At 47.0% G+C, this 22,500-nt stretch overlaps 1 protein-coding gene and 1 long non-coding RNA gene across 2 annotated transcripts in view; both read left to right on the top strand.

Annotated features, from left to right (window-relative positions):
• Positions 1–22,500, top strand: part of kcnb2b (potassium voltage-gated channel subfamily B member 2b) — an 87,990-nt gene that overhangs the window by 14,315 nt on the left and 51,175 nt on the right. The window lies entirely within an intron of this gene.
• On the top strand, positions 574–10,804 carry LOC121688820. Its single transcript, XR_006024700.1, has 3 exons — positions 574–656; positions 5,404–5,408; positions 10,794–10,804. It is a non-coding gene; the product is annotated as an uncharacterized LOC121688820 (long non-coding RNA).

Raw genomic sequence — 22,500 nt, forward strand, 5'->3', positions numbered from 1 at the left:
CCTCTCCTCACCCAGCATCCCCAGCATCATGGCCCATAGCCCCCGTGCCTGTGCTGGGTTGCGGAAGTGGCCAACACACTGGTTTAATTTATTTTATTTTATTTAATTTATTGTGCTTATATAGCGCCAAAACATTACACATGCATCATGGCGCTTTACAGAATGTAGGAAATCGGAGAAAAAGAAAAGAGGGAGAAAAGAAAAGGAAGAAAGAAAGAAGGAAGGCCCATGGGTAACAGGGGCGAGGAAAAACTCCCTAGAATTGGAGATACATATACGTAGGAAGAAACCTCGAGCAGATCCACGACTCAAGGGCCTGACCCATCTGCCTAGGGTCAATACGGACAGTAAGGTCTGTAAACAGTGACAAATGCATATGACAGTCAGGTGTGGAGAATAGGACATGGTGTTTACAAAAGGTGGGATGATTACGTATCCGGTATGATAAAGCATAATCATGATTCAGTGAGAGAAAGTGCAATAGTCCGGCGTCGGAATTGTCCAGGAAAGAAAGTTGTGAGGGGGCAGGTGGTGGGTCAGCAGACAGGCCAGATGAAGAAGCGTGGTTAATGACAAGAAGTGATCAGTGGTGCTATGTATTGTTACAGTAAATCATAGTGAGAATGGGCAAGAGAGGGAGAGTTGAGAGAAAGAGGGTAGAGGAGAGGGGAGGGGGTTGTACGGCGTGGCACATGAGAAGTCCATGACAGCACTATGCTATAGCAGCATAACTAAGGCATGGTGAGGGGTAGTCGACACCAGCGCAGGTATGGTCAGTGACCACCATCTCACACGCGACTGGGGTGCCAGTCACACGAGGACTCAGCAGGGTGGTCCATTCCAAAATCCCCGAGATGGGTGAAGTTCCACACCGCACCATACCTAACTATGGGAGGCAGTAAAGAGGTATGTTTTAAGTCTAGACTTAAAAATAGGGAGGGTGTCTGCTAATCGAATTGAGGAGGGTAGATTATTCCAGAGGAGGGGTGCGCGATAGCTGAAAGCTCTGCCACCTACTGTCGTTTTTGAGATTCTTGGAATTACAAGAAGGCCAGTATTCTGTGATCGTAACGGTCTGGGCGGGTTATATGAGACTAGGAGATCTTTAATATATTCTGGTGCCTGGCCATTAATGGCTTTGTATGTTAGAAGTAATACTTTGAAGTCAATGCGACTATTTTTTAGTTCTAGTAAGTGTGCAAGCAGCTGCATTTTGTATAAGCTGTAAGCTCTTTAGACAGGTGTTATTGCAGCCAGCATACAGAGCGTATATCCTTTCCAGCAGCCACTCCAGGACCCCCCCTCGCCAGAATCCACCTCCTCCATATCTTCCTCCTCCTCCTCCTCTTCGTCCTCCTCCAACTACCATATCACAGGGTTGTTGCGGATGTGGTTATCATCCGTTGTGTTGGCCTTGGTGCTTTGAGTGGGCTACAGCCTGTGTGTGGAGTGTGGTTCTGTGTGATTGTGGGGGTGAGATCAGGGAGGGCGGGGTGTGTGTGTGTGTGTGTGTAGATGAGGGCAGGGGTGAGGGCTGGGTATGCTGGGTAGCTGGCCTATGGGAGGTTAGAGTGGGGGTGTCCTCTGCCTTTCTATATCTCTCTACCACTATAATTTTCTCTCTATCTCTATTTTAGTCCTCTTTCTCCCACTTGTGCATACTCTTTGTGTCTCACACTCTTTCTCTTCTTCCATCTGTCTTTCTTTCTTTCTGTTTCAGTCTCTCTTGATCTCAAGTCTTAGTCTTTCTCAGCGTATCTGTTCCTTCATATTTCACAATTTCACAAGCAAAATATCGTCTAATCCTCGTTATTGACAAAATCACAGAAAATAACGAGATTGTTTGTCAGTATCGCACACCCATAGACTGTCCATTAAATTCTTTACACGGTTTGCTACTGTATGTCTCACACCATAAGGTGCAGCTGTGGCCTATACTGCTTCCTATCACAATGCCATAGAGGCTTTGGCCACCTCTCCTGCTAATATATTTTTTTTTTTCAGTTGGGGCTCTAAATCCATTTACACAGTGTGAAATTATTAACGAACAAATAATAAGTGCTGGGAGTCCCTCTCCGTCGGCTTTCTGCCAAGTCCCCAAATTATATTAAACTCCAGTACCACCAATTACTGCGCTGGTGCTGTATTTGTGTGTGTGTGGCTTTGCCCTTTTAACGTACTTACAGCTGACCTTGCACAGTAGTATTGCTCTTATCTCTGTGCAGTTGGCATCCGTGTGAGAAAACAAACACAGTGTGTTATGCTGTCTCTGAAGCTAGTACATTATATAGGCACATTTACATGGCAGTGTTTATGAAATTCATTGAACGCACGTTATTGATTGTTCACTTGCATACATATACAACAATGTCTTTGTTTAATCTATCTATATCAATCTTTGAGTGACTATATGTCCACAATCCTGTGTACCAACAGATTAAACAAATCTCCTGGTGAGATTACATATAAGAGGATATGTATTTTTTTCTAGCCTTCCTCATTCACCAAAGGATGGAAGCCTGGGGCAAAATAAGGGCATAATCTTGCCAGATTTTCTTAAACACAATAACTAAATTCTTCCAGGGGGGATTAAACCAGACTCTTGATTTAAATGTATATATTATTAATGGCTCCAATGCCTAAGGAGGATTATAGTCTGAGGCATTCAAATGTTGGAGTCCGGCGGCATCCTCTGTTATTCCTTTTTGTGGGATTATTACTTCGCTATGCATTTATTCTCTTTCTTCACATGGGCTTGAATGATGCAACATTTACTTTTAATCCGGACTGATTCCAGCAGTGGACAAAATGTGGATTTCCTGACTCAACTATTGGAGGTCACCTTGGTGTGCGCTGTGTGTGGTGTGCGTATATGTGTGTGTGTGTGTGTGTGTGTGTGTGGTCCCCAGTCACTCCCTTATGCGTTCATTGGAAGAAACAGGCTACTTTCATTTGTATGTACATATAAGTTGAGACAGTATTTGATATTGAGTTTGCTGCTTTTTTCCCCCAAACCCAGTAAGTTGTAGCTTCTCTTTTCCTCAAAGGGCTGTTTAAAGAATGTTTGGTCTTGATGGGATGCATTGATCTTAAGTTTTTACACACATTGACTCTTCTTCCTCACTCTTCTTCCTTTTGAAAGTCTAAGGCTAAGACAGTTGTCACGTTCAAGACCTACCATTATCCAATACAAACTAAGAGGTTTCATGTTCAGACTGCACAGCAGTGTTCAGAGAGAGCGGATATGTGAAGGGAACTAACTTTTCCTTCCGTTAATCGTGTCACATGAAACCCAAATGCAAACACACCTCGGTGTTAAGGCCACGGGCAGACAGGGGGTCTTGCCCAGACGTTAGCCTAATAAGCCGGTGGTCTCACATCTGCTTGGTGAGATGCAGACCCTGTTCAGGCAATACCTAATCTCCTTTCCTGGGGTTAAGACGTCTGGTGCTGCAAATAGCCCCACGTGCGGTAGTAGTCCACGGTGCTTTTGGCCGTTTGTCTGGCTCGCTTCAGCCACATGGATGTCACCGGGTCACATGTGATTAGTGGCACTTAATCAATTAGTGTGTTGCCACACGGCGGATTACCGTAGCCCCGAATGAGCCTGGCTATCTAATTACAGGGCCTTTTTTGCATTCGTCAGTGCAAAGTGATGGTATCAAAGGCCACGGCGGGCTTAATGCGGCCTGTCCTCCCAGGGCGATGGGACTGTGAGGAGGAAGAGTTTGGTGCTTAATCCGGAGGTGCAGAGGTTCTGACATGGCACGGCCCAGGACCCAGGTGAAGTAAAAGAGTCAGGAAGCAGCATGGGGTGATCTTCTTGAGTGCTTTGAAGAGCTACTGTATGTAGCTTTGTGGAAATGTTGGTTTGGTTCTTCAGAGGTTAAAAGAATGTTCTAAGTGCATCTTAAATTACACTATTTGTATAAACTTCACAACCAGTCAGTGAATGATCTGTTTAGCATTAAGTATCCTTCAACTGGTGGTAACTGTATCAGTAAGTTAACTTCACTCTACCCCAAAGCTAAGTGTATGTCTGCTTTTGTTCACATTTATGTGTGTTCCTGTTTATGTTCATTCATTGTGCTTCTAGGTTGCTAGTAGACTGCTACAATAGAAGTAACCTCGGTAATGTGCCAGTTGCAGTAAAGTCTTGAGTGCTTTTCCCTGAGTGGACACACACTTATTGGAATACATACCCAACCAGTTTTCTGCATCACTTTGGATAAAAGCTAATTGAGGAGATGTAATGTAATGTGCTCTGCGTAGAGTATGGTAGTAGGAAACAGAAGTGAGGTTTTTTAGAGGAGAGAATTCCCTTCAAATGAGGCCTCTCTTCCTCCCTCTGTGAGATGGTTTCTTAATGGATACATTTTATGTCAACCCAGAGACTGGATGAGAAAAGCCTGGTGGGCTGTGGGCTGCGTTTAAGAGCCTGCTAGGTTATAAGCAGCCAGATCCACGCCAGAGCAGGGCCTGACATGTGCCAGATTTGGCTACTATTCTCTGTGAGGTTCCCCTCAGGCAGAAGGGACTATGCATGGTAAAGTCATACCTGTGCTATTTATATTTACAAACAGCCATTGATGTCGAGGTTGTTAGCATTGGGCTCCTATTTTTTTTCCCTTTTCTTTTTTTCTTCATATCTTTCTTTTTTTCAGAGGAGAGCAGTCTGAAAGGGAGAGGCACTCTCAGATTAAATATTGATGGGGCGGACATTCTCCCGAATCACAACAGAGCGCTGGCGGACTCCGGCTGAGGTGATGGAGATCTCAAACATGAGCACAACAAAAGCGCGCCTATGCAGACACACAGGAAACGGAGCAAGGCGCCTTCGCTGCAAAAGCGTACCTAGGAGTCAGTCCCAGACAACTCATCCCCGTCCGCACTGGGAGAAACGTATGACCACCTAGTCGTTCTTTATGCTCCTGCTCCCCATAGTGTTGTACTGCAAAAAAAAAGATGACTGAGCTCAATGTTATGCAGTAAGTATAACACTGTAGGGCTTCCCTGTCTGATGGAGTGAAAAAGTCTTCTTCAATGTTTTATGAAGATGGTGGTGGTGGGACTTTCTAGACTTTTGAGTCTGCGCTAGCATCAAAGTGCTAGCTCTCTGTGCATTGGAATGGTCTCCCTATGTGTCCCCAGCACTGTGGAGTTTAAAAAAAGTCTTCCAGACGGTGGCTGGGTGTGTTTAAGCACCTTTGGATTTGAAGGGCAAGTTTTTGATCCCCGGGCCTGATTGACTCAGAAGAGGCTTTACCCGGCTGGCCTCCCAGCTTTGGCCACTCGGGCCTCAGACTTCCGCTCTGCCGACCGTCCAGCTGACGGTGCAGAAAGGAGAAAAAATAAAAAGAGAAAAGCTGGGTAGACATCTGACCAACATTGGCAGACGCAGAGAAAGAGTTCACTTAAGTTCTTCCCCCACCTCCTCCTCCACCGCTTTCTGACGTGAGAGCAATTTAGCCGAGCAAGCAGGCTCAGCTGAATTATTTTACATGGAGAGACTTAATTTGTTTTACGCCTCCCGCAGAAGTTCCAAACAAAATTTTTGTACTCCGTTTACTCTCCGTTTCATATTGATAATTCAACTCCAAAGTGAAACACGCTCTCTCTCTCTCTCTCTCTCTCTCTCTCTCTCTCTCTCTCTCTCTCTCTCTCTCTGTCTGCCTGTCTTTGCCCATCTACGGTCCTTTTTTCCCAGTCGTGCGCTATATTTGTGCTTCGCCTCTTTAGTACTTGGGCTCTGTCCTCTCCCTCACACTGTCCTCTCCGCTCTGTCCTCTACGCGCTCCGCCACCCACATACCCCCATCTTTCTTTAGCATCTCCCGCCCACAGACTCCAGGGCTTCGCAGCCAAGCTCTTCCCCCTTCCGCGCGTCGGCTAGCTGGCTGGCCGGCCAGCAACATCTCTCCTGGCTGATCAAAGACTCCCCATATCCTGTCTGACAGATTATTCACTGCTGATACATAAATGCTTGATTGCACCCCTTGCTTTTTTGAAGGCAGGGGGAGCAGTGGGTAACCCCTTAAAAAATCACTTCTTAGATTTTAGACAGGACAGGCAGGCCTTTTTTTGAGAATGAGTGAGCTCTACTTTAAAGAGCTTTAAATCATGAAAACATTCTCTGTGGTTACATGGTATGGAGAATGCATTTCTGTCTAGTTATTTATCAACATGCTTACATCCACAGACCCAGAGTCATGCACAACCATGCATGTGTATGAGGTCAGCACAGTTAGTAGCCCTTGGTAGCACCTCTGCCAGTGGAGTCCCAGGAGTCCAATCAGGACTGACCGCCTGCCTAATCTCTGGGCCCATAAGGCAGAGGGGTTTGGGTTTGTCCTTTCCCCAGGATGCAGTCGGAGGGAAGGTGGCCTCGGCTCTCTGTCCTTACCCTCTGTGAACTCTCCGTGGCAGGCACCCCTGCTTGGCTGGAGTGCCTGGTCACCAACCGGGGTCAGGGCTGACGCCACGCCTTAAGACGTCTTAGGGAAATTAGGCAAAGCGATAGTGGTGTGCTGGGTCCCGGTAATCCCCCGTGAGCGTGGCAGCCAGGCTATTTAAAGTCCCAAGTTTCCACTGCAACAAGTCAAAATTGGGCTGCTGCTGTCCACCTGCTAACAGTTCATACACATCATCACTATCATCATCATCATCCTCACCACCAACATCCTCATCACCTGCACTCTGAGAACATAATCCTCCCACTGTTTAATCGTGAGGGGATTTAAAAAGTACAAGCTGTAGATTGTTGCAAATGTTAATGCTGTTGTTATGATGCTGGCTGTAAGGGGGGCGGGGCCACGGGAGAGGAAGTGATGTTCTTTGTACTGTTTGTGTGCTGTGTCTTTGTGCTGTTTACATTTATATTTGAACTTCCCTTGATATGGAGCTGCAGGAGGTCATGTTCCGAAGCAGCAAAGGTGATTTAATCATTTATTATCTATGTTGGAGTCAGAGAGAGTTTCTTCCTCACAACACTCTTTAATGGCATTTGACTACAAATGTGTGTGTGTGTATGTGTGTGTGTGTGTGTGTGTGTGTTATGATTATAGTGTCAGACAGTGTCATCAAAATTGGTGCTTTGTTCTCAGAGGAGCTCATTTGTTGGGGAAAAGGCAGAGTTGCCTAGGAAGAGAGATTGAGAAAGGGAGAAAGAGAAGTGAGGGAGAAAGAGAAGCGAGAAAGAGAGATGTGAGAGAGCACACTTGCAGAACTCAACTACAGTAAACCTTGTCAAGTAGAGAGAGAGAGAGAGCACATTTGCAGAACTCAACTACAGTAAACCTTGTCAAGTAGAGAGAGAGAGAGAGCACATTTGCAGAACTCAACTAAACCTTGTCCAGGAGGAGAGAGAGAAAGGGAGTGAGAGAGAGAGAGAGAGAGAGCACATTTGCAGAACTCAACTAAACCTTGTCCAGGAGGAGAGAGAGAAAGGGAGTGAGAGAGAGAGAGAGAGAGCACATTTGCAGAACTCAACTAAACCTTGTCCAGGAGTAGAGAGAGAGAAAGGGAGTGAGAGAGAGAGAGAGGTAGGATGCAGGAGGGTGGAGGTAGCGCCATAACCCTCCCGCTGATACGGGTCTTAGGAGGAACACCGCCTAATGTGTCCTTCATAGTGTAATGCCACGTGGAAGGAATCCATTACTGGAGCAACGCTCTGGAACGCTGGCGCTGATGTCATGGCAGCACGCATGGGCAGACGGTGATGGCACCCGCACACACACACACATATACACCAGACACACACACACACACACACACACACACAGTAACAGATGGGACTGTGGCTGGCAGCAAGGGTGGTGCTGTGGAAGATGCTAGTGGCTCCACAGCAACAGGAGGCCACTGAACCACCTCATTCATTCTTGCACTCATACTGTACTGTGTTTTGAACTCGTGTATAGCTTACATCTATCCAGACCAAAAACAATGGAAGGGAGTTTATACTATGGTCACTCTACTGGTCACTCTACTGCAAGAACTGAAGCTGAAGAACAAAATGCCTACATCTAAAGTGAAAAGCTACACTCACTGTACAATTACTGTATGTATTCAAACAGAATCTAAATCAGTTTGAAGCTATCAGGTTGGGAAGTAATAGTAGTTCTCTGGTATATTTCAGGTACAATGCAGTACAATGCATTACACTATATGCAATTTTTATGCCTGTAATGCAGTTTCAGCACTATTTATTGAAAGAATCCCCTATAGACTTGAATCATTGGTTGAGGAGTTTCACTAGACATTCAGAAGCTGCATATAATGATATGATGGATGTGAGAATGCTGCTGCAGGCCACTTCTGACCTCACAGGTTCATCTGTGGGGGTCACTTCCGAGGCTTTAGCCTGAAAGATCAGGGCGTTGTCATACACCGGTAGAGGCGCGGGTCAGAATTGTGCAGCCGTAAATTAGCGAGCGTCAGCTGGAATGTCACCTGCTGGGGTGGCGCGCCTACCACGGCTATTTGCAAAAGGGCTTAAGAGCAGAAAATAGCGGGCTGGGTCATGCAAGGATTTTAATGGCAATGGCTCCGGTTGAATGAAACCCGCCTGGACGCCTTTGAAGCACCCCCCTACTCTCTTCCTCCTCTTCCTGCGTACCTACCCCACTCATGCAAATGTCACTTCTCTAATAAATTAAATTCAGTTTTATATGTTTATATCACGTCATTAACAATTTTCATTGTCTCTACAAAGCTCAAGGTGTAAACCCCTTAAAGTACAGGAAATGTTGAAATAAGGAAAAAACTCTTTTAGCAAGAAGAGGGGACCCATCTCCCTGTGGCTGGATACTTTTATGTGCAAAACTAATTTTGTCTGAGGTTGTGTCTGAAATGTGATTAGACAATGACGAATGACTGACTAGCACACAGACCGGGAGGCTTTGCACTATACCCAGTAGATGCATTGAAATGGCTTGTGCATGAGGGCAAATGATGTCTGTGTGTAATGTAATCCGGCATTGGTGTGCTGCATCTTCACAGAGGCTATATCCACATGGAGACAGACAGGTCATTAAGATGCCCTACTGTCGTAAACCACACCTGCTGCCGAGGATCAGAGTACCACAGAGAGAAACACCATGAAAAATGTCGACTGACTTGACAGACTTTACCCAAGGTCACATTGTCATATACACAAGAAAGCTCTAATGTACACGGACATGGGCATATGTATTTACTTTATACCACAAGCTGTATAGAAATGTCCCTCTGAGATGAAAACATTTTTCCATGATGCAAGGACGCTTTAGTTATTTTTACCTCGGTGGAAAAATGTGAAGACCTCCTCTTTGTACAAAGAAGGTGGTTATTTTTAGAAGTTCAGAAAAATAGAAAGACAAAGGAAAGAACTAGTTACCAAGACAACAGTGAATTAAATCTACAAGAAGCATGGCAAAGGGCTTGCTTTTCTGCAGCATGAAAACATCTAAAACCACTATGCATATTCCTCGCTATACTGTATAGCAGGCGCTACACAACCCTGAAGCAATACGCCTTGTTAAATGCAATCACTGTAAACTTCTGAGGGCACTTAGTGGACTGTATAACTTTATAGTGCTCTTATAAAAAATGAGCCAAGACATGTTCTCCATCACAGATCACCAACTAAGGCAATGGTTGGCTGAGCTGCATCACGCTGACGGAAGACCCTTTTACTGTCGACCACAGCTGCAGATGAAAACCTATGCACAGTAGATAATCAATCAAGGAAAGAGTCTTCAAATATGGTGTGCCATGCTCTCATTTAAAACACATGGATAAGGAGAGTGTGTGTGTGTGGGGGGGTGAAGTAATTGCACCCCAGGTTCAATTATAAACAGTTAATTAAAGCAAAAACTTGGCTGGTCATTCATGTCATAGCGTGCTCAGTGTGGTGCCCACTTGGCCCCAAGCGGAGACATGGAGTGTGGGCAGCTCTGCGCTGACTGGCTCTCAGCCCACTGGAGGCTTGTGCCCATGGCCCGTCCGACACCCCCACACTCCCCATCCTAATCAATTCTCAATCCTTTTACGAGCAGAGGCCATGCCGTTGTCTCTTAGCATAATTGATTTCCACCTGTTGGTTGTGGATTTTGGAGCATATTTTACGTGACCCACACCTCCAGCGCCAAAACTTGACAAAAAGAGGCAGAGGTTTTTTTATTATTATTGTTAAATGTGCTGTACTGCCGACACTCTGCAGATTTGTGTTTGTTTTTCCACTCACCACCAATGACTGCGGGCTTTACCACATCTGTGCGTTGTTACTGTAAGCAACACACACTGCACTGTGGGAGGTCAAAGGCTGTACTAATAGCATCATTAGAGCTGCTGAAACCTTTAGCTTTAAAGCGTCTATTTAAACTGAATTCATCCTCTTTTCTGTGCCAACTTGATCTTGTCTGTAGCTCAGCCACATTTTGTGGCTAATTACCAGCCCGTTGTACCCTGCAGCAAGACACTCTTTTTCTTCTCTTCTGTTGTGTGTGTGTATGTGTTTTTTTGCATGAAAGAATGTTATCATAACCCCCATTAATTAAAATCAACTCTACACAGCCCAGCACACAGCTCATTAGCCAGCTGTGTGACTTTTTGAAGAGGGAAGCTGTGTAACTAGGGGGTGTTTGATGCTGGTGTCGGTGTGTGTGCAAGTGTGTATGATGGGGTCATCTCCTCCATCATCTTCCTCCTGAGTGCCCCCTTCACCCTTTTTCAATAGCTCATCTGACCTCGTTCCTTGATGCGCCCCCCCGCGTTGTGTGGCCACACAGAAAGAGTTCTCCCACTCAGCAATTAAAGCTTGCATGTCAAGGTCAGGAGGACGGAGCATCTCAGGGCCGCCTCGGCTGTAAAATAGAAATAACGCAAGAAAGAAGTGCGAAAGAGTGAAAGAAAGAAGGGACAAAAGAGGGAGAGGAAGAGGTGAAATGAAAGACGTCCAGGGGCTTGAGGGGCTCAGGTGATTAGGAATCAGCCGCTCCAGCATTTATGGTAATGTGGGCTTCCCCTCACTGCTTGGCCCCCTGACTGTTTGTTCTTTTCTTTTTCCACCGGCTGAGACAGGGACAGCAGGAGAGGAGACAAGAGGAGCAGGGAGGAGAAGAGAGGAGGGGGGATGAAAGAAGAGATTTGGAGAGGAGAGGAGGAGAGAAGAGGAGAGGAGCAGGAAGGAGAGGAGAGGGTGATAGGAACAGAGGGGAGGGGAGAGGAGAAAACAGGAAAGGAGAGGAAAGCAAGGGAGCAAGCGAGGAGAGGACAGGGCTTTTGAAGTGTCTCCCTCTTCCACACTCTTGCCGCAGGGACTATTGTGTCTGCTCAGTGCTCTAACCGACTGGCTGACAATGGCCCCTTACCTGAGCTTTGTGCAGATTTCCTTATCGCCACACTCAGCTGTGTGTGTGTGTGTGTGTGTGTGTGTGTGTTTAACAAGGGCTAGTGAGTGCACTAAAATGAGTTCCAGACATTTTTTTTTCTATGTATATTATGTGTTTGTGTGTGTGCATGTTTTTCAGTAGAGCTGTCAGCATATAGTTTCAAGGGAGTCGAGTGCATTTACGTCTTAACCCTTGGATTGTGTTTTTACTGCTAGATATGGCAGAAACGCCAAATAGGAATTTGGAGCACTCTGACTATTTCTTCCAGCCAAACAGCCCCCTCAAATATGTTTCATTAATATGCTTTGCGATGTTTATGCCTGACCAACAGTATCTGGGATAGCAGTGGCAGAATAGAAAAGGCATATTAGAATGCTACAGGGCATTTGAAATTCAAAGAGGAGTTTGTCTTTCTTAAGAAAAAAACTTGTCTTTTGCATAGTGTTTGCCTTTTGTTCACTGGGCACTCATTCATTCATCTAGAACAGGGAGAAAAAGAGAGAGAGAGAGAGAGAGAGAGAGATGAGAAGAAGAATGAATATGTAATGTTGATCTAAATATACCGTTTTGAGAATCGAGGTTAGTCCATACTCTCCGGCACAAACGTTAGAGGCACCGGGATCTGTGATCTCTGGTTTATTTATGTACGCACCCGCACGGCAGAACAGAAGTACCTACTGTAGTGTGTTTTTCGCCCTAACTGAGTGTTTGTGTGTGTGTGTTTGTTTGCTTGCCTGATACACTCAAGAACTCACTCAGCCATACTAAGACTGCCACCAGCAAAAGTGAGTTAATGAGTGCCGGCCATATTTACGCAAAGTGGATGCCACTGCAGGCGGGCAGGCAGGCTGGCAGGCAGACTGACTCACCCGAGAAGGCCACAGTCTGAGTAATTACCTATTGTTGTTGCAGCTTACTTCCACTGCCTTTGCAACCAGAGCCTCCAGTATCTCTAAAACACTGAATGACTGAATGTAGATGATGCACCATCCGGCCGGCCTGCTTCCAGGAATAACTCTGAATGGGAAAGGCAAGCGACTCATGTGTACCTTGTAATTGCCTGGATCTTTCTCTGTTTGTTCATAACGAAAAGAGATTTTTATATATCAGCACCAGCCAGCTGTTTAGGCTAGTTTTCGTATTTGGTATGTCTGATGTTTGGGTACTTATGATGTTTGGGCTGGTCATTGATATTTTGGCTAAAGCACAAGCATATTTTGCATTGAGCTCTTAGAGTGTGTTGCTGTTTGCGCGTTGAGTCCCTCAGATGTTGGAGCATGTGAGTTTGGTGTTTACGTCAAAGCAGTAGCACAGAATGTGTCTTACAGCCAGGGTTTCACACAAAAACCACACACACACACACACACACACACACACACACACACACACACACACATGCACACACATTGTGCAGTAAACTCAGCTCACACACTTTCTCTCTCTCTCTATCTCTCTCTATCTCTCTCTCTGTCTCTCTCTCACACACATACACACACACACACACACACACACACACACACACACACACACATACACATTCGCATACCATTCCACAACCAGCTTCCCCGAAATGTCTTTATTTCCAGAAACAGAATTCTGACATTTCATGTTATCACCCTATATGGCAACAGGCAAAACTGGCTGTCAGAGTCATACGAAAGCCTAGACGGTTGGGGGGAGAAAGAGAAACAGCCTCTATTCCTGCCATGTCTCTATTAGACCCAGTACATTTTACTAACCTTTCCCTCACCAAAGGTGTTCACACAGATGTAATGAGGATTATGTTGTATTAAAAGTGGACTCCCCCCTCTTGTCCATAGTGATCCAAAGTCGAACGCAGGGAGAAAAAAATGAAACAGTAGACATTGTGATTGTGTCCCGGGCTGCCATTATACTCCCTGGCATCAATAATGCACAAACATGAGGGGGGAGTTCAGACAGCCTGGGTCTTGCCTAAGCGCTGCACAGAATGTTAAGCATACGCCAGAAGGACTGAGTGAGAAAAAGTGAGAGATACAAATTTGAGATAAAGCAAGGAAAGAACAGAGATAGACAGGGAGAGAGAGAGAGAGAGGCAGAGAAAGTGAGAGAAACAAGTTTGAAAGAGATTGAGATAGACAGAAACAGAGATCAGAATCAGATCTTCAGATCTTCTAAGTGCACTCGCTAACAAGACTAAGGGCATCTTTCCTCTACAGCCTCCATCTTTCCTCCCCAGCCTCCATCCTCCAGCCCCAGCCTCCATCAGCCTCCATCCTCCAGCCCCAGCCTCCATCCTCTAGCCCCAGCCTCCATCCTCTAGCCCCAGCCTCCATCCTCCAGCCCCAGCCTCCATCCTCCAGCCCCAGCCTCCATCCTCTAGCCCCAGCCTCCATCCTCTAGCCCCAGCCTCCATCCTCCAGCCCCAGCCTCCATCCTCCAGCCCCATCCTCCATCCTCCAGCCCCATCCTCTAGCCCCAGACTCCATCCTCCAGCCCTGGTCTTGCTGCTTGCTAAGGGAGCAACGTGGAGTGATTTACGAGTCCTGTCACGCTGTCGCTAGTCACTGTGGCCAATAAAAGCAAATTGGCTGTGATGCAGTCATAGCTCCCAAAATAAAACTCACTTGCAAATCACAAGAGGGCCCCGGATCGGTTTTGCAAATCATGACCACTGATCTCGTCCCACAGACACACACACACACACACACACACACACACACACACACACACACACACACACTCACACACACACACACACACACACACTCACAGACACACACACACACACACACACAGACACAGATAAAGAGAGAGAGAGACACACACACATAAGGGAGATGGAGAGACAGGAAGAGAGAGAGAGAGAGACCCAAAAGATGAATTAGCTGCTAATGAACAAAAGTAATGGTCTTTTACCATAATGGTTTTTGTGCCATTCACCCTGGAAAAAAGGTGCAGAGGGCCAGGCAATAATTGCTCAACTTCACATGTGATTCATCTTTATCAATAAGCTCCTAGCAATTACTTAAACTGAGCAATGAACACAATCAGGCCGCAGTGACGGAGGGAGGTTGGGTGAGATGATAATGTCTAGGCCAGGGTCCCATGCATGCAGTGCCATCCAATGATCCGATCCATCATGAAGGGCTTTTAATATGATCCGCTCCTCCCACTGTGAGCCAGAACGCTGTCCTCCATGTACAGGGGCCAAGCTTGATTTGGGGAGGAGAGATACAGAGGGGATCACACCGTGTGACGGGGAGCTCGGCCCAAACTCCGCCCCCCCTCCCTTTCCCCCAGAGGAACCATCAGCTTCCTGTTTCATTTGTCAACTGTGGCATGGAGGACAGGAACTGATAAATGATGCTTTTTATGTGTTTGATGAACCCCCCCCCCCCTTTCTCTTACTCACTCGTCATAGACCCTCCCCCCCCCCCCACACACACACACGCATAAATGCACACCCAACATATGCACACACACACACACACTGCCTACAACTCTTACCATCCTACACTGTCTCACTTCCCCCACCCCCCAATCCCTCAGTGCTTGACACAGACACCTGTGTCGCCAGTGAGTTATGTATTTTTCCCTCTTTTCCAATGACACATAATACCCCAACCTCTCCACCCATACACCCCCCCCCCCCCCCCACACACACACACACACACTCTACCTCCCCCTCGCTGATTTATGCTGCTGATTGTGGCTGTGAGTGAGCTGCTGTCACTCGGGCTGGCAGACCTCAAACAACTCCCCCAGCTGACAGATGTCCAGGAGAGGAGAACAGAGCAGAGAGGAGCAGAGAGCGGAGAGGACAAGAGAGGAGTGGAGAAGAGAGGAGAGGAGAGGAGCAGAGAGGAGAGGAGAGGAGGAGAGCAGAGAGGAGAGGAGCAGAGAGGAGAGGAGAGGAGGAGAGAGGAGAGGAGCAGAGAGGAGAGGAGAGGAGGAGAGCGGAGAGGAGAGGAGCAGAGAGCGGGTTGAGTGGATGGGTATATTAAGGCCCACAGAGCTTCAGGGAGCGGGACCTGGGCGCGCCGCATTAAGAGATATTCCTCCGAATCAAAGCGCTGCGGCTTTGATGAGATAAGGCAGGCAGGCGGGCGGTAGCGACAGTGGCGGGACAGACGTCTCTCTTCTCTTCTCTCCTTTTTTTTAAATCTCCCTCCCTCTCTCATTCCCTTTTTTTTGTTCTTTTCCTTTTGTTTTTTTTTTCTCCGAAACAAGAGACGATGACGTTGTGCGGTGAAACCACAAGCGCTTAGAGTGCGTCGATTCCACACAAACAGACGTCACTGATGTTCCCTCCTGATACTCTCTTCACCCTCCCTCCTCCTCTCCTCATCCCTCCTCCCCCCTTCATCTCTTCTTCCCTCAGTAATCCCTGCCGATGTTTCTGGGCCCCCATGGCACATGGAGCATGTCCACAGAAGAAGGGAAATTATGAGTGCAATTAGAGAACAGAGGATACGAGGCTGGTCTCCTTTTACATGCTAGATCATTTCCGGCTGGTTTATGGGATGCGGTGCGTTCCACCCCAGGAGTTTCATGGCTTGTTGGGAACGTGAGGTGAATCTCCCCTTGGGACCTGCAGTGATGGGCTGTTTGGTTAGGAAGAGCACCCCACCGACCCGTATTCCCACCACCACACTGACTATCCCACTGCCCCCCACCCCCCACCCTGACTATCAGGAGCACAGGCATCCTGGTATTGACTCCATTATTGAGCCGCATTCTAAGCTTCCCACACACACACACACACACACAAACACACATACACATACACACACACACACACACACACACACACACACACAGCACACCACACAAAAACAGACACACGCACATTACATACGCACACACATACAGCCCCATACACATATCATATACGCACACATACACAGCACACCACATAAACGCTGACACACACACATACACACACAAACACACAATCTATCAGCTGTGGAAGTCAATGGCTCTGGGCAAGGAGGAGCGTCTCACTTCATGACCCATCCTATTATCATGGCCGATGACTGTGAGAGCACGGAGAGCGAGCCACCATGCCACCTGGATTCACATCCATCGCGTCGACTCTCTCTCCCCGCACACACCACTCCTCAGCGCTCTGCTTCACGCCGCACACGTGAATTTAAGTGATTTATGCTTGTCAAGGACCGGATGACTTTCTTTATCCTTGCCGCTCTGAGCCCTGAGGATACAGATTGCCTGTGTGTGTGTGTGTGTGCGTGCGTGTGTGCGTGCGTGACTGCGTGCGTGAATGCGTGTGAGTGCGTGCGTGCGTGCGTGCGTGCGTGCGTGCGTGCGTGTGTGTGTGTGTGTGTGTGTGCACACGCAGTTGCCTGGTGCATGGCCTAGCGAAAGCACTTGATATATTAAACACAGCGCGAGTAAGAGGTGCCCTTCATTCTGTGATGAGTGACTTTTGATGTCACTGGGCTCAGCACACCGCCACACAATATTGGTCCTCTTCAAACCCATTTGGTCTCTCGTAGCATGGAAGTGCACATGATCCACAGTGAAGCCATTTAGATTTGGATATAAATATATAAAAATATAAATTTGTTGCCAGATGAAACGCATTAGATGTGGCTTTTGAGCATCAGAGAATAATATCTGAGTTTCATTCAGAGCCTATATGGGATGTTACTGTAAGCAGAGGGAGTTTATGCTTTTTATCTGTAAGTCAAACTAAATAGAGATTTTTTAATTTAATTGTTATTGAGGATACATTCACTAAAGGGTTATATATTAAGGTATCAGTTTGTCTGCAGGTGGTACATATTCCAGACATATATATATATATATATATATCAGACGGTTTTACCATTATAGATGACACTTAAGTACAGTATGAATCTATGATCTTAAGTAATCCTCGAAAGAAGGTGTTTATGTTGAGCATTCATGAATATTTCAGATACTGTGAGCTAGGTTCGTGCTGCATGTATCGAGGAAAAACATGCAGTGGAGTCAGACATTCAGTCTCTGTGGACAGAAAATGAAAACATATTGATGCAAATTTGTGAGTGTGGGGGGGGGGGGGGGGGGGGGCTGCACTGGAAACAGTACAACTCGGCAGATGAATCTGTGCAGACTACATTAATGTAGAGTGATGCCTGTGGAGGGCCATTACAGGCATGTGAAAGAAGCGGCCATTTGCAGCAGGGCCGTGATGTGTCCACAGAGATTCAGTGCATTACGGACCACTAGGGTGGATTAGGCTAAAAGCCGCAGGAGAAATGGGCCAAGTAGTCTCTTCCGCTGTGTGGTGTAGTGTTGCAGTCGCACAGTCAAAAGTGTGAGAGAATTTGTTTGTTTGTTTGTTAGACTTGGGGGCTTGTTGTCCTTTTTTTCCTCTCTCGCTTGATCACCAGCTGAAGGGCATCTTTTAGTTCTCCACTCAACCTGAGTGAGTGGCTCACTTTTTGCCCTCTGCATTTCCCCCAATGCCTCCACCCCTCAACCCACGACCTCACACCCAGACACCCACCCACCCTCCACCCTGACACTGACAAAAGTAAAGTGAAACTACTTCGAAGTTCATCATGGCGTTTTATGGCAGCTGTCAGAGGTGCCCTGCTGGTGAAGGCAACAATAGCAGTTAATAAGAGGATGCCTTCCTGGCACCGCACCCTTCTCTCGCTCACTTCCCGAGGTTTTAAGTTGAAGTGAAAGTCGCTCCTGCTGCCGCCATGAGACGACAGGACATAGCTGTCCCCCCACCCCCCACCGACACACACACACACACACACCCTCTCCTGTCTCTGCGGACACCTCAGTCCAACTAGCCTGGATGAGATTTTATATTAATCAGGTAGTGCCACGTCCCTGTCCCTCCACCACACACACACACACACACACATACACACACACACACACACACACACACACACACCTTTCCACCTCCAACCTAGAACACCTTGGCCATCACTCTGCTGCAGAACATGCATAATTCATCTTGTCATTACATGTACAGTACAGTGCCCTCGTCTCGGAAACGACATAAGGGAGAGTGTTTGTGTGTCAGCGTGTGTGTGTGCCTGGACAACTCCTGAGATTGAGGTCCTGTAACTATACTCCAAGGAGAGTGTTTTTGTGGCCAGCAAACGCACTGGCCCATCAGCACCGCTGGACTGGATCCCCTGCAGCACTGGTGTTGGGGGTGGTGCTGCTGGAGCTGCTGCTGGTGCTGTTGCTCAGTCGCCTAATGGGGTGGTCTGCTGCAATGGCCATGAAATATAGATGCTGCTGTTGATTGGTCCTCAGAGGTTGGGTTTGCGTCAGCATGGGGTTGGTAGCACGGACTAAAGTACTGTGTTTCTTTTTGTTTTTGTTTCTCTCTCACTCTTTCTCTCTCTCTCTCTCTCTCTCTCTCTCTTTGTGTGTGTGTGTGTGTGTATTTGTGAAAATGAGAAGGACCAAAATGATTAGAGAGTGCGCTGAAATGTTGCAAATTGCCACCGTTAAGCAACGCTCCATAGCGAGGAGGGAAACTTCTTCAAAGGCCGGGTGCGAGGCAGACGGCCGCTGTAGCCTGCAGTGTCGACGGGCTCCTGAATGGCAGCGCCACAGTCGATGAAATGCAATTTGTGCTGGTGTGGCGCAAACGTGGGCCTCTAATGAGGATTTAATCATGAGAAAGAGGCGTGGAACGAGAGAGAAAGAAAATAAAAAAAACCTGCCGTTTCCTCTTTGAATGGGAGAATCTGTGGTCTTTGGCTCAGGCTGTCTTTGAAAAGCAATAAGCCAGTGTTCCGTCAGGGGATTAGCAAAAATGCTAGTCTGTGTTTACCCGCAGCACACATTTCGGCTTTGCCGTAATGTCACAGTGGCTGGTCACACTGCAAATTAGGAGCCATGCTTTCCAGCTCCTGTGGCTTTCAAGCAGATGCTAAGCCAACACATACCCCCGTCATTACACACATACACATACACAGCTGCATACAAAGCCAATGATAGAGAGAGACCCCGATGTCTAACAATATCACTGACAGCACAGCGTTTGATTAAGCTGTTGGCCTATTTATGTGCATTGAATCTTTTTTTTGTCTTCCTTATCCATCTTTTCTTTAATAAATCCAATCGGGTTCATCTCTCCTCAAAATAACTCTTAAAAGGCCGTTTTTGAATTGTGGCATGAGACTGTCTGTGCTCAATTCTGGCGGCAAGGTAATTAAGTTGAACAAAGCCTGAGACAGAATGTTGGAAAAGAACAAATTAAGCAGCATTGGTCAATCAATACGGCACTAATGCTGCCTGCTCGGTGGCGAGATGAAATTGACTCCTGCCAAAAGAACAAGAAAACCGACGAGTAATGAGAACAGTAGCCGTGCCACAGTCAGGGCGGCTTTCAGCTAGGCTACATCACTATCCACCTCACACAAGGGGATCTTCACAGAGTGTTGGGCCAGAACAGGTGCTAGAGCACATTGTGCTGCAGTGAGAGTAGAACGTCATGTTCTAGCAGACACAATGCTCTCTCTCTCTCTCTCACACACACACACACACCCACACACACGCACACACTCACACACACATGCGTGAGAGAGAGAGAGTCCTCAGCTATAAAACCTGCTAAGCCCCTGTTTGCTGAAAGCCAGGAGATTCCTGCTTAGCAAATGTTTGGCAATGCAGAGAATCTGATCTAACACCTCTGTGCTGGTCAATTCGACTTACACAAAGCAGGTTCTGCCTGGCCAGAACAACTGATTACTACACAAAAGGGCTGTGTTACCATGGCAATGATGTGTAACTCTTGGAACAGTCTTCCACCGATGAGCAACTGATAAATAATACGAATTTGCAAGTCAAACCAAGCCTTGTAATTCTTAGTGCGTATAGCCAAGCCATTTCATCAAGATAACTACAGCATATAGATTTATGTTTCTCTTCAAGGCTGTTTGGGTGATTTGTCCATTAATTTGCAGCAGCACTGTGCCCTGATTTCTGGGAGGACAGAGTAAACATTTTGTTTTTGCGACGACAGCTCAAGGCTCAGAGTTTACTGTTTGCCTACGTGGTTCACGAAACATGTCAGTTTTCCTGGGAGGTCTTGCGAAGACTACAGCTGCACATTTTTTCACTTTCTCTCTCTCTCTCCTCTCCCTCTCTCTCTTCTCTCTCTCTCCTGCTGTCATTACATAACCCAAGGTTTTGCAGAATGAATATTTAATTTGAGCCCTTAATATGTAGAGAGAGAGCATGCAAACGAAGAGGAGGAAAGTAGGCGTGGAGCAACCAGCAGCTCCTCTCTCTCTCTCTCTCTCTCTCTCTCTCTCTCTCTCTCTCTCTTGCTCTCTCTCTTGCTCTCTCTCTCTCTCACACACACACTCTCTCTCTCTCTCTCTCTCTCTCTCTCTCTCTCTTGCTCTCTCTCACTCACTCGAGTTCCTTTTCCTCCTACCAAATTGCCACTTGCGGAATCACTTCCAAACTAGAGGGCCCAAACCGGAGCCCATATTACAGATCTGATAGTGCGGAGGGTACCATAAGGTAACCACATCCACTCTCCACTTCCTAAAACACCTCTGAGCTTCAGAGTCCTCTCAGAGCCTTGAGATTATCTGCATACCCCTGTGCAAACATATCTGCATATGTTTGCACAGCCAAGCTCTTGACGGATGGTGTGTGTGTGTGTGTGTGTGTGTGTGTGTGTGTGTGTGTGTGTGTGTGTGTGTGTGTGTGTGTGTGTGGGTGTGTGTGTGTGTGGGTGTTATATGCATGTCTGAGGAGGAAAGACGAAGTATGGCTCAAGGGGTCCATCATAGGTAAACAAGTTAATATATGGTGATGTATGACCACCAAGAAACACATATACACACATACACACACACACACACACGTACACACACACACACACACACACACACACACACACACACACACACACACACACACACACCCCACCCAGTAATGCCCCCTCTGTAAAGCACAGGTAAGCATATTTTGAAAACTGAAAACCCCGCTGTAATACTGTAAAAAACCTTCACCTAATCTTAATCAGGAAGCATTTGGATAGGAGGCCATTAATAAGGCTGACAAGTCGGCCTGCTGGACCTTATGGGACTCGACGTGAAGAAAATAAAAGAGAAGGGGAGACTCAAGGGGACTGACTGGCTGGGCATGAAGAATGAACGAGGCTGCGGAATGTTCTGGAGTTTCTGACGCTGGAGAAGAGAGACCTGTGCTGGGGTGGGGTTACTCTGGGCTGGGATTGCGTGGGGGAAGTGGAGTATGGACAGAATCTCCTGTCTTTAATTGTCTCTTGATAGGCTTATCTGGCCCAGCGCTATCCAAAGAGCATAGCCGCCGAACCCACTCTGTCCCAGACAGAACCGCTCCAGACCAAATGGGTGCCCTAATTTAAAGTCAATACGTTTTCACCTAGGATCAGTGGAGCTTCCACAGGCTTTTAAGCAGCCAGGGAGATTTTTTCTTTTAACCTTTTTTTTTTTTAACTTCCAAATGTCCTCGGCAGTCAGCTGTAACTTACCGCCTCTGACATTTCCCAATGTTCCAAGTTGTAGCTGCCCTTTGTTTTTGAAACTTATAAACCATAGGAACACGGACGCACACAACAACCTTTCAAGGTATTTATTCCGCGTCCGCACACCACCGCACCCCCCACCCCCCACACCCCCTGTGGCGAGATTTATCCCCAGTGGAATAAAAGGAATCCATTAAATTAAAGCAATAAACAACAATGGATCCTTTCCAAAAGTCATAACTCACACCTTTTCCCCCTAACTACCGGGAGGCGCAAGCCTGATGGGTTTCTCGGTACATGCTGACTTTTATGTGTATCAGTGAGGTCAGAGAGAGAAAACAGAAAATGAATGAAAAAAGAAAGCAAGAATGAAAGGAGAGGAGGAGAAAGAGTATGACCTCACAGCCAAGAGCAGCTTCTCTCCAGGGCGATGCTATGCTCCCCTGGCCTTTGTGTGTGTGTGTGTGAGGTTGCCAGGATGAGCGGTCGTCGGGGCGGAAGACTAATATCTCCCTAATTGCAGCTCCCAGGTGAGAATGCATCAGCTGGGGGTGAGCAGAAGGGGGGGGGGGGGGTCAGCCCCCGACAGAAAGGCACGGGGCTATTGATAGCAGCACAGGTGCCCTGGGATGTCCCTCCT

This window comes from Alosa sapidissima, chromosome 17 (genome assembly GCF_018492685.1).
Source record: "Alosa sapidissima isolate fAloSap1 chromosome 17, fAloSap1.pri, whole genome shotgun sequence".
In the NCBI taxonomy this organism is placed as follows: domain Eukaryota; kingdom Metazoa; phylum Chordata; class Actinopteri; order Clupeiformes; family Clupeidae; genus Alosa; species Alosa sapidissima.